This window comes from Prenolepis imparis, unplaced genomic scaffold (genome assembly GCF_030444845.1).
Source record: "Prenolepis imparis isolate NDT839.2.m4 unplaced genomic scaffold, iyPreImpa1.0 SCAF_1, whole genome shotgun sequence".
NCBI lineage: Eukaryota > Metazoa > Arthropoda > Insecta > Hymenoptera > Formicidae > Prenolepis > Prenolepis imparis.
This window is the reverse complement of record NW_028141159.1, coordinates 11,674,418-11,687,746: the sequence shown is the minus strand read 5'-3', so window position 1 is coordinate 11,687,746 and position 13,329 is coordinate 11,674,418. Positions and strand designations below refer to the sequence as shown.

General features: G+C 32.4%; 1 long non-coding RNA gene across 1 annotated transcript in view; it reads right to left on the bottom strand.

Annotated features, from left to right (window-relative positions):
* LOC145945291 (uncharacterized) overlaps nucleotides 1-11,643 on the bottom strand; it is a 167,194-nt gene extending 155,551 nt beyond the window's left edge. Inside the window, exons 1-2 of the long non-coding RNA XR_014426827.1 lie at nucleotides 11,367-11,643; nucleotides 11,011-11,048 (exon numbers count right to left, since the gene is read on the bottom strand). This is a non-coding gene — a long non-coding RNA (uncharacterized LOC145945291). The remainder of the gene's footprint in view (nucleotides 1-11,010; nucleotides 11,049-11,366) is intronic.
* Between the last annotated feature and the right edge of the window lie 1,686 nt (nucleotides 11,644-13,329).

The following is a 13,329-nucleotide window of genomic DNA, read 5'->3' as shown; positions in this document are numbered from 1 at the left end:
ATCATTTAAAATTTAAAGAAAGTAAATTTCTTTTATTTTATTAATGTTCACTGATTTAATGGCTGGATCTAATTTCATAATGAATTCCGCAAGACAAGGGCAGAAATACTGAAAAACGGGACCTTTTAAAGTAGAAGAGCGGCGATCAAAAGCTCGTGACGGTGAATAAACACGCGCGCTACTTGAAATACGCTGATTACTCGAAGCGTTCATAAAAGTCGCGCATTAATTCCGTCTCGGGTCTTAGATTGAGCATGAGCGGGAAGAAGGACGAGAATGCGCGAAAGCTAGGATCGCGCCCTGGAAGGAGCCACGCAATAAAGGCGACCGCCGGGCGATATTAAAAGTTTAAAAGCGCGGTCGTAATGAAATTGTTGTGTGCGCTCCGAAACGACTTGCCGCTCCCCCAGTTTCCCTGGCTTGTCTCTTCCTCAGGATCGTTGAATTTTTTATTCCGTCGTAGGATGCGTGCCCGTGGAAACTTAATCACGCCTGTTCACGTGCCTCGGTGCCCGTAAGAACGCGCGTCACGCCGGTTCCTCGTATATCACCGGCGACGTATCGAGCAATATTTTTGTAGTTATGTGTTCGTACTTTATTTCACGCGCCTGCCGCGTTTCTGACGAAAATTGTCGGTTTGCAACGACTAATGTCCGGCTGGTCGGGATAAGATATAAGACATGCAATAGAAATAGCATATAACCTGATTTACATTTCTTATGAATTTTTGTCTGAATAGATTTAAAAAAATTATCTACAATAATTATACAAATAATTCAACAGCCATATAAGAATTTTTGATTGTTCTCATGGATTTATAATTTGTGTATTGTATTCTTCCTTTTTTTATTTATATATGCGACCAATTTGTTAGTTTTACTTTCGAAACGTTACGAATATTATCATATTAATTTTAGTGGAACGCGACCAGAAATATGAAAATAAATAAAAAAAATCTTAATACAATCACTTGTGCATATACGATGTGGTCAAGATTTCGTTTTATCCCGTTCTGGAAATCCGATGTCGGATTATTGCGCCATTAGCGCACAAACACTAGTCCTTTATCGGGCACGTCGATATTTGTAGTGCATGTTGTTTTATTAAGATGTGTTTTCTCATTAAGAAATCTCGGGCCATTAGCGCGGCCCGCCACACGAACATTTGCGCGGTTTATTTGATAAATTCGTGATATTTTTGTCAATTTGTCATACGGATTTTATCTATTTAACTCTAGTATATGCATAGTATATATATTCCATTTATATAATATTCTGTCATATTTAAATGCAAATATAATTGAAAAAAAGAAATACACATTATACATTAACATGATTTTTATATAATTTTTTATTTGTTTGTTTATTAAGAGATTTATATTCCGTCCTCGCAAATATCAAAAATGTGTGTGTGTGTGTGTGTGTGTGCATTCTTCTAATTAAAAGTTACTTTTTCATAGAAATTTATTTAAAATTATTATTGTAATAGAAAATTAAGATAAATAAAATTTGGCAGAACCTTAATTATACACTATAATAAAATATTTTATTTGCTTTTATATAATTTAATTGTCTAGTTATTATGCAAACTACAATAAAAAATGATCTATATAAATATACATATATAATAACCATGACATAATTATATTTATATAATTGCACACACTAACATTTACACATATATGATGGACTTATATTATTTGATTTGAACCTTTCTGGAAAAGCTACAATTTGAAGAAGCTATGTAATTTATCATGTTAATATAATTTCATGTGAACGGAGCAATGTATGCGAGAAGTCTGTAAATAGTTACATAAATTGACATATTGGCGCGCAGCTGCTTGCAGTACTATATGTAGGTATAATGATTTCTTTTCCATTTTTGTTTTATTCAAATATAATTCTAAATTATTTTTGTTATATAATAAAATTTTAAAAATGAAATTCTCTGGAACGTTATTAATTTTATGAAATATATAGATTGAAATATATTTAATCATTCTAAATTTTGTTCTCTTATTCAGTTTTATTTTGTTCTGATATCGTAAAAATTAAATTTTTGCTTGTTTAATGAATTGAAATTCAATTTATAATCTACTAATTTTATAGTTTTATATATTATATTAGATATCATAAATCTGTGATCTGAATTTTATTGAGACATTTATTTTTATTGAAATATTTATTAAACAATGTGGAATCAATATTTTCTTAGCAAAAATTTAATTTGATCTTTTTATGATATTACATTTTATTTTTGTTATTAAAATTTTAAACTACTAAATTTTATTAAAGTAATTAAAAATAAATCAAATGATTTTTTATCGATTGTATCGTGGAGTTTGTAATCACGCAGCTATTGATATCTAGATATTTATGTTAATAAAAGAAAAAGAAATTACTTGAAAGTATGCTAAAAAAGTTTGTTGGCTAAGGAAAGCATAAAAATTATGAGACAATGTGTATATTTTTCCGTGGTGAAATAAAAACGCACGCCCATTCGTCTCGGCATTTCTATTTCTCGTTATTTCTGCCGTACCTTTTTGTTACTTTAAATTTTCGCGATGCAGCCGCCTCCACCCGCGCATTTCGTAACGTTCTTTATGCGCCGGTATAAACACAATTTCTGGCAAGCAAGGCTCGCCACCAACCCTCGTGTATCCTCCCCGCACTTTATATGCATGCACGCTTCTCTCCTTAAACTCGTCTTGCGAGACTCGGCAAGATACACAGCAATTTCTGCCGGATCTACAACTTGTATCTCTCCGCATTATGGCTTTAATTTCGGTTGCATTAAGAGATAGGGCTTTTTCCCGGATAGCCGAAAGCTTCGACGAATGCAATTGACATACGTTTGCGAAGTGTATTCTGTAGCAAGGTATTTATACTGTAATTTTGTTACATTAGCACAAAATGCAAAAAAGATTTAAATAATACAAGTGAACGTAAATCGTTGTTAAAACTGAAAATATCGCAATCAAGGATTTTAAATCTGTGTCAAGGAAAAAATTTCATATCAACACGGGAATGACTTTTATTGATTCAACTCTCGGAGTTGAATCAATAAAATTTCTATAGCCTTCATCAAGCTGGATTTGTTTGATACTTTAATAAAACTGTGAATGAAGATTGATGTCTATACGTAAATCCAATTACGAATAAACTATCTTTTTCTTACATTAACATTAACATATCTTTCTAAAATTGCAATCATTATATTTTTTAAAATAAATGTGTCGCCAATTTTACACAAACCATAATTTGCTTTGTTAAATAATAATTTAATATTTATCGCGTTAATTTCATTGTTTAAATTTATCTCTTTCTGCAATAATGTGATACTATACGTTAAATATTTTTAATTACTTTAAGAAGTATATTGAGAAGAAAAAGCAAAGTTACATTAATGGGCCAGATTATACATAATTAATTAACGGTAATGTTAGCATTGGCATCGCGGTGAGTTGTCGATTTCGTGGCGGCCATCGCGGACGTGATTTTTTACTCGACATGAGAAAGCAAACACGTAAACGCACGGTATCATAACACCTGCACGGCATCCAAAGCACAGGATAGTGCGTTCCTGCCAGTGTGTCTCCTTTTCATATTCAAGTGGCTGACACGCCGACGTGCCTGTCGAGCTTTCAGAAAAGTCTGTTATTTTTAAGGCCGAGACGCGCGGCTTGATATTTGCCGAGCATGTTTACCGGCCGCCCTTAATCTGTCGCGCTGCTTTCGAGTATCGAGAAAAGTTTACCAACGCGAAATACCGCGGTACGATCGACCAATTGGAGACCATCGTGCTAGGTAACCATTTTAAAAAATTCTTTTTTTCATGAGTTTAGGAACTGGACACGATTGTAGAACTTAGGGTGAGATAATATGTATAAATGCACAATATAATCTAACGTTGAATTATTTTTTTATACTCTTCTCTTTCTATTAAAATTCTCTTTCTAATAAAATAACAATGCAGTAGAGAGATACAGTTATTTAGCATTAATTATTATAGTATATAATTTTTATATTAATTATTAAAATTTTTATTGATAATATTATTTAGTAATCGTAACAATATGACAACGATATAACAATTGTAAGATGTTTTAATTATATAATTTAATTATTTTAACAGAAAAAGAAGGAAAGAGTCTTGATTTGCCAAAATTAAGACTTTTGCATGAGAGGCTATTGTTTAATTGACACCGTACAAAGCAGTCGAAAGTGCGCCTATCTTTTCCGTAATAAGTAATTTCGCGACTTACAACACATTCTGACTGACTAAAGCGAAATTGCATTCGTTATAGCGTCGTAGACATGCGTCACCCTAAAGTTTTCTACGACGAGCCACTTACAACTTTGTTACAACTTCCTCGTACGGACGAGGAGTAATTTTTCGAATTTACTGACTCCGCGTGCTATTTCTGATTACCGCCACGTATACTCGTCGAGAAAAAAATTCCGGAAGATTATCTCAGACCAAATGGCACATGACACATAGACCGAATCTGAAAGTTTTAACCCAATACGTGATATTAGAGAAATCAATACTAATGAACAGAGCTAATCAGAAATTTTATATACAGGGTGTCCGGTAATAGTCGCATCAACCGTCGTGTGCAGGTAGAGCTAGTTAAACCGAGTAGAAAAGTCCTCTACCATTTTGTGATATTCTCAATAATAAGAGAGATATTAATTAATAAAGATCGGCCAATTCGCGTGACGACGGCGAGAAGAGACAGCCCAGTTTTATGTCGTTACTAAGCATGCGGCGAAAAGAAACAGTATAATGTTACACGGTTGCTAAGCGCGCGATGAAGCGGGGAGGAGCGCTTTACAAAAGACAGTAACTCCATACGAGTAGCGCTAACTCTGGACCCCCGAGTGGGCTGTCTCTTCTCGCCGCACGCTTATCATCGCGCGAATTGGCTGATTTTCTTTAATTTATTTCTCTCTTATAATTGAGAATATCGCAAAATGGTAGAGGACTTTTCTACTCGGTTTAACTAGCTCTATCTGCACACGACGGTTGATGCGACTATTACCGGACACCCTGTATATAAAGAATATTTCATTAAACAATTTCTTTGAGGACAGATGCATATCAGAATTACTAAAATATAATTTTTATATTTAATATATTTCTATTGCGTATTATATTATATACATATATATAGTAAAGAAGAATTTTTATATATAATAAAAAAGAAAAACTTTTTTATTATACCAGAACAACACGAGCACTAATTCGATTAATATTTAGACAAAATAGATATTATAAGTATATATTATAACATATTATATTATTTACAACATATTATGATTAAAATAATAATATTTTGTAAGTAATATAATATGTTATACTGTAAATTAAAAAATCTTCAAAAAATTTAAACTTTTTTTATAAAAATTATCTCAATCTTCTAAAATATCTTGTGTAATTCGCTAAATAAAGATATTTATATAATAAGATGAGATAAAATAAATAAAGATTTTACTATAGAAAATTTATTAAAAATGTTAAAGGACTGTTTTATTTATAACATTGAGACATAAAACAAAACATATGGAGTAGTGTATCATTTCTTTATATTTTCCACTTTTTATTATAGCGTGTGTGAGTTTATACATATTATCTCATCCTAAGTTCTACAATCGCGTCTAATTCCTATAAATTCATGAAAAAAATATATTCCTTTTATAATTACAATAAACATTTACCATACGTATAAATAAGAACAAATAATATCCACAAGATAACCAGCATTTTTGCATTTTATAAGGATAATTCGTAATTAAGATTAAAAATTTGAAAACCAATTTGCTCATTGCAGCTTGAAATTACTGGCGTGTTAATTGGCGACGTTAATGAACGCCGTACAATTACAACCAGTTCGCTTCCGATCTATTTCATTCTCGTTTCGAATCAATACTAATTTGTCACTTTCGGTTTGTTGCAAATCGCAAAAAGTGGTATTTTGGTTATGAATAAATAATTATGAAGAGCATTTTGATAAACTTTAAATTCAGATAACAACTAGATTTAACTTAAAATTGTATCGATAGATAATGATATTATGTATCAATACAATTTTTCTTAATATTAGAAAATCTCAAATTTTTATATATAAAGAATTATGTTATGTAATTTTTTTTTAAATATATTGAAATTTTGTGTTTTTAATCTGTATTTTCTGTTTTATTCGCAATATAACATATACATAAACTAAATTCATTAACAGTCGCTCGAAAGATTATCATAGTCAATATAAACAACTAAACAAAAAGCAGTTAATTTCCGCATTCGTTATAATATCCTTTCGGAAAAATGTTTTCGTCGCGAAGCTTGTTAATTAATGCGTGAAATTGTTGTGCACGCGATATGGACGGTGCTTATTGTGAGTAGAAGGGTAAGCGATTGTTGACACACACTCGCGCACATACGCACGTGTATGCACACGACGATTTGGAATTGAGTGCTCGTCGTAATTACGCTCATATCTTCGACGGCCAGGCGCCGGCCATTCAATTTTTATTATCGCGGAATATCCAGTTCCGGCTGCGCTACATAATCGCGTTTGGCGCCTCAACGCACTCGGGAATTACCCGGTTCGACGCCCTTGAAATTATTACGAAACGCTTATTCGACGGCCCCGTCAGGATCTACTGCATGACAGATAAAAAGGTCCTTAAAGGCTCGGAGACTTATCTCTTCTTTTCCTTTTTTTTTTATTTAAACGGTTACAATTTTTTAGCTTTATCGCGTGGGAGCAGCTTGTTGGCGTATTTTTAATTCAACGTATCGTTAATTCTAATGTGCATTCTTGAAACTATTTTTCATTACTTAGAAAAGTTTCATATATGCCGATGACATTGTAAAAACTTAGTCTCGTTTATGTATATTTATTTGAAAATATAAGATGTATAAGTAGAACAGCATTTTTGTATTCTTAAAATTGAAAATTGCAAATAGAAAGTTAAATATTTTTATTCTTAAAACAACTTAATTTTATTATTAATGGAATAAATTAATATTATATATATATATAACTATATTATTATTTAGAAAAAAAAAATAATTATGAAATGATGAATTGTTCAGAAACTAAATTTTCATTTAACTTTTTCTTAATTTGGTAAATCCATGATAGAAAGGCAGTCACAAAGTGCGAGAATGGATGACCTTCTTCACTTTGAATCATAAAGGAAGCGGGAATCTTCTTAGAAGAAGGGATTTCCCGATCTCTCGATCTAAGTAAGTCCCTGCAGAATAATTCGGTGGTCCATCCAGTGGCCAACCGCTTAACAATAATAATGTTTGCGAAAGAAATTGCGGCGAATTTCGGAATAAGTTTAATTAGCTCGGCAGCTTCTGCGTACCGGGATAATTGGAAAAAATTTCTGGATTAAGGGACTATTGTCCCGAGACCGATTCTGAATGGCGGCCGTTGTCGTCGTCAGCGCCAGGATATTATACAGTCGCCTATAAGGAGGACCAAACTGGCTTCTCCACAAAGGATTATTAATTGACTTTTGTCTCGTATCAGAGGGTCGCAGGCGCTCGGAAGATCCTTAATTATCCATGAAAACAGCAGATCTTCATCGTCTGAGATTGCTTCCCGTTGTAACCGATAATTCATCGACCGAACGGATAATCGTAACGCGATAAGTTTTACCTGCCTTGCAAAATTGAATTTTAACGTTTCATTGAAATCATCATGCAAAATTCGTAAATTGATTTTCAGTGAGAATAATCTCTGCATGATATATAAATGTTGAATAGTCTATACCTTTAATCAATAACGACGGCTGATGCTAAATCATTTTTGCGGCCGATTGTTTGTTGAGAGATAAAGACGCAAAAAAGGGGGGGGGGGGATTCATTCGTTCGCTTCTATTGTTAAGGTATTCTTTGGGAGGGAAAATAACGGCGAGTATATCGCGGCGATAAATTGGCAGGGGAACGTCTTGCTTTTCGCCGGAGATGACGACGTGCAGCGCGGTACAATGAGAGAGGATAATATTCAGTGGCTGTGCGAATTGTCTTCCACCCCAGAAGTCACCCTCGGACCCATGATTGACTGTTTGCAGACTGAGCGTCTCTTAAACAACGGAAGCGAACCGGTCTGGACGCGACAATAAGACGCGACTCTCGAAGAAATATAAGAGAATATTTTGCATTTAAGCAATGTGAAATATGAGAAATAAATTAATTATAAAATTTTATATCGGGAGTTTAAAAAATTGCAATTAAATATTTTTGATTAAATTTAAGGCTTAATGTCTTTTTGGCAAAAGATAATTATTTAAAAAGTGAAATTGATATATTAATATCACATATTTGAAAACTAGAGTTGTAATAAATTATATATTTGTAATATATTTAAAAGAAAAAAGAAAGTCTTTATTTAAAATCTTCGTATTGATAAATAGAGATAAATGTGAAATTATTACTATCAGATATTCATTACTAACGCAATACATGATAGTTTTCAATTATTATTTATGAATGTATAGCGTGTACTTTGTGTAACATTTTACATAATATCATAAAATTACAGAAAAACTTTGATATATGTATGTACAATCGTCAGCCATCAATGTAAAAACATTCATGGAACGTGATCTGGCAACTGTTCTCAATATTAAAAGATGCCATTTACCGGCGAATCTTTAATATCGTGCCTGAGGGTAAAAATTTGCATCGAAAGCGAAAGTGGGGCATAACCAAGGACTATAGGAGCGTCGATGAAAAAGAAAAAAAAGTGTGATCCACACATACACATACACATTCAGAAATTATCGACGCGTATAAATATCTTATTTTTCCTTTATTTCATTTCCGGTGAGACAATCTAGTGATTTTTCTTTCTCTTGTTTTAGTTACGTAAATTTTTCAATGCTTATTTTTATTTAAAAAAAAAACATAAATACTTGAAAAATATTGTATTATACTATTATACCTAAACCCTATTTGACTAACGTAAAATATAATTTTCAGTTAAAAATGACTGGTCGTTAAAAAGTTGCAGAAGAAAAACATACGAGAGAGAGAGAGAGATAAATGAGACAAAATAAAACATAACGAAATAAAGTAACGTGCAGTCAACGATTAACGTGTGCGCTCATGCGAATCTCTCTTCTTGCGTCCACTGTAAAACACGTACATACATACGAAATATTTATCGCGCGGATTAGAGATTGCTCGCGAAGGTTTTTCAGTCTTATCTCGCCGAGTTCTTACGAGGCATTGTGCCGCCTGCGAACTCATCAGCGTGATGGACGAGTAAGTGTAGAAAATCGTGCCGCGCCACTTCGAAATAGGTTCCTGATGTCTCTTTTACTGTACATACACATACAGCCTCAGTCCTTCCGCTTTTCTTCCCACGCTTTCCACCCGTTAATGCTCCCTTCGCGATAGTTCGTTCGCTCGAAATCGCTATCATCTACGGAAAGGCGTTTATTTCGTGCCGCTCGCTTATCTCGCGCGAAACAAGCTGCCTTTCTTTTCAACCTCGTCGGATTCCGCCGTTAATCATTTTTTTTTACACACGATCCAGATCGCCGTTTTGCAGGAGAATTTAATTTAACGCTGAAAATTTTCCTAATGTTGCTTCATCACACGATTTAAGAAAATTGTCTTATTTTTTAAATAAAAAATATTTACGTAATTCTTAAAGATTACACATTTTCAAGATTTCTTGTACAAACTATTTCTTGTACATTCCATTTGTCTGCTAAAACCCGATTTAGAAGCGTTCCGATATTATATCAAAACGATTAAATTATCTTAAACTTACTTTTAGAGCAAAGTTGGGCTACGAGATGCTTAAAGAAGCATTTATCTAAGGCGGAAAAAATCCACGTATACGTTTCCGATTTAACGATTATTTACGATGCACAAGAGTTTGCAAGCGTGCTTCAGGTTTAACATAATTTCGCATGAAAATATCGTGTCAATAATTGCCTGATTAGAATTTTATGATTATGAGAGTCATTTGCGGAAGCTGGATTGCAAATGTACATAATGACATGTACATCATATGTATGCATGAACCGGCTATAAATAATCGTTCACCCCAACATTGACTATAATTTACGATGAATTTGACTGCATTTCACAGCTCATGACTAATAACCAGGGATAATAACGAGCCTCTTAATGTCGAAGCTGGCGGATCTTGGAGCAACAATGATTACAAATATCGTGTTTACGACAATATATTAGAATGTAATTGATCGCTCGTTACCAATTCTCTGTGGCACGAATTTTTAATTTATCGCTCTTAATATCTTCTTACTTAATACAATTTTATAACGTGTAATCAATTTATACTTTTTTCACGATTTCTTGACAATTATAACACGATTGTCGACAATTATTATTATTTTGCTAAAATATGGAACGTTTTTTTAGCGAAAAAAATTTTTAATTTGCTAGTAATAAGCTGATCAAAATATATTTGCATGTAATATAAAGATATTCTCATAAAAAAATTATATTATATTATCTTTAATAATTATTATATAACTTATTTATTTAGAATTAATTTTATTGTGCAAAATTGAAAAATAAAAGAAAAATAATAATATATATTCAACTAAGCAAATCCTTGTCTTTTGATTAAAATGTAAAATAAAATTTTTTAATAAAATATTTTTTCGTTAAATGCAAAAAGCATGATCAGAATTTTTAAATCTAATTATTTTAATTATGTGCGATTATTTTGAATTAAATAAAATCTATTTGGGCCAGAGTTCTTGGCAAACTATATTTTTTCTATCAATTCTAGAAAAGTTTTAAAAGTGTTATAATATTTGTGCAATTTTTAATATAAGATACAGGGATTAACTGCTAGGAATTTTTAATCATGTATACGTGCACACAAATAAAAATTTTTGAATATATAAAGATTTTCCAGCCTTGACTATTAGCAGACTCATTATAATTTTAAAATAATTTATATATAAAATCCTTTACAATAAAAATAAAAAAATGCTTAGCACTCACCGGTATGATGCGTAACAGCGAAGTTGTACAACGTTGATCTGCAACATACAAATTTTGAATTAGAATTAATTATATAAAATAGTGTCTAAAATAACTAATATTTAATAAAATAATTATTGCGCGCAATTAATTTTTCGTGACGTATCACTTCACAGTTTTTTTTTTTAATTCATAAATTTTATATATTATTTTTGCTTGAGAAAATTATCATTCATATCTTATTTTTTTGTATGATTTAAACAATGATGATATGTAAATTTTAAAAATACGTACGATAAATTTTAAAGATCTACAGAGATAAATAAATAATTAATTTCACAAATGAGACAAATAAATAAGTTAAAAATTATTCTCACCTCATGGTTGCTCTGCCATTGCATGATGCCACCCCGGACCTCCTCCTCCTCTCGTCTCCTTTGTCCTTCCGTTATGGCACTCACATACGAAAACACTTCCGAAATACACTCCCGAAAACACGGTTAATTACGATCATCCAGTGCGCATTAATCAACGGAATTTATAATCGCGCGGTATTTTGCATGGCGCACTCTCGATATTAATAGCACGCGACCTGTGCCTTATTATGTTGCGACAGAAATATGTTCACTCGAACTTACAATCCAATCAGTACTAGAAAATTGCATGATTTTCAAATAAATAATACGCTCTCATTCTATACGTATAAAACAATTATATTAAAATATTTATATTGAAGCGTAAGTATGTGTGTGTGTGTGTGTGTGTGTGTGTGTGTGTGTGAATGAATATATAAATTAAAATTTAAAAAATACATTAATATCTATATGTACATCTACATATAACAACCGAAAATACTCGCGCAATACAGAATTTTATTGTCACACAAATCACGAGACTCGAATAAATGACTGTTTAAAATACGATGCACCGTCCGAAAATACGTTAGCAAAGTCCAGTAGAAATGCCGGCAAAATACCTGTTACGATAGATCGAGCTGTTGCCTCAAAAATGTTTACGAGTCGCGATAGTTAATCGCTTGGACTAAGAATCTTTAATTGTTCGTGAAGAATGATCGCCTTTTATATCTTCGAGTACTTAGCTTGATCGTATTTTGAGAAATAATACGACGATATACGGAGCACTTCGCTTCCACTATCTTCCCGCGCGATTGAGAAATAGAGAAATGAACAAAGACAATATACGTGTTATAGAACCGCCAAAACATACACCACGCACGACACTTTAAATGTCCCCACCACCGTCACAAAATATTGTACACACTAGAAAGGAAAGTTATATGAAATATTTTGTTACTAGAAATAATTACCACGATATGTGGTGCACTTCACTCCGCAACCTTCTCGCTCGAGTTTCGTCGCGTCAATGAGAAGTGTACACATAAACAACGCGCGTTATGTAAAGCCGCCAAAATATAAATGTCGCGACAATACATGTATGCGTGGCGTCATCATCGCTATAATATTTTATACATTACAAAGTAAGTTTAACGAAATATACATATATATATATATATATATTCTCTGTTCTTTACATTGATTCTTAATAAACGGTAAATATATCACGGCTTTTCATTATTAAAATTACTCGATTTTACGATTCGTGTATTACTGGGCGCTCTCTCTCTCTCTCTCTCTCTCTCTCTCTCTCTCTCTCTCTCTCTCACTCATTCGCTTCTCACGCTTTCTCTCATTCACTCACTCACTCAAGAGGAGAATAAATGACATTTAAATCGACGAAAGCTTCGAAATGCAAGCTGAGATATATTAGATTTCAAGTATGTATATTAAAGTAATTATATTAGTCGTGAAAATAAATCATTTATAAGTTTTATATTGTTTTAATTCTTACTTGAAACGTACATACATATACGTAAATCGTGCAAAATACGAATCTACGATAAGTAGATAACCTAACCTAACCTTAGTACACTTAATTGGCAATTCAGAGAATTATATATAATTACGCGTCACGATCGTTAATTGTAACAATAGAGAATGATACCATTTGTCTGTGATTAACAATTATCAGCCAGAGCAATTAATTAACTTACGTAATAAATAATATGTAAAAATATCCCGGCCGCATATTCATGTGAAACGGATAATATGTTCGCTTTATTCACTACATTCGTTTGAAATAGAAATCAAAGTGAGAAAAGATGGGAATTATATAAATTATTATATTTTATTGTACTATTTACAAGCAATAAATCTGTCTGTCTGTCTGTCTGTCTGTCTGTCTGTCTGTCTGTCTCTCTCTCTCTCTCTCTCTCTCTCTCTCTCTCTCTCTCTCTCTCTCTCTCTCTCTCTCTCTCTCTCT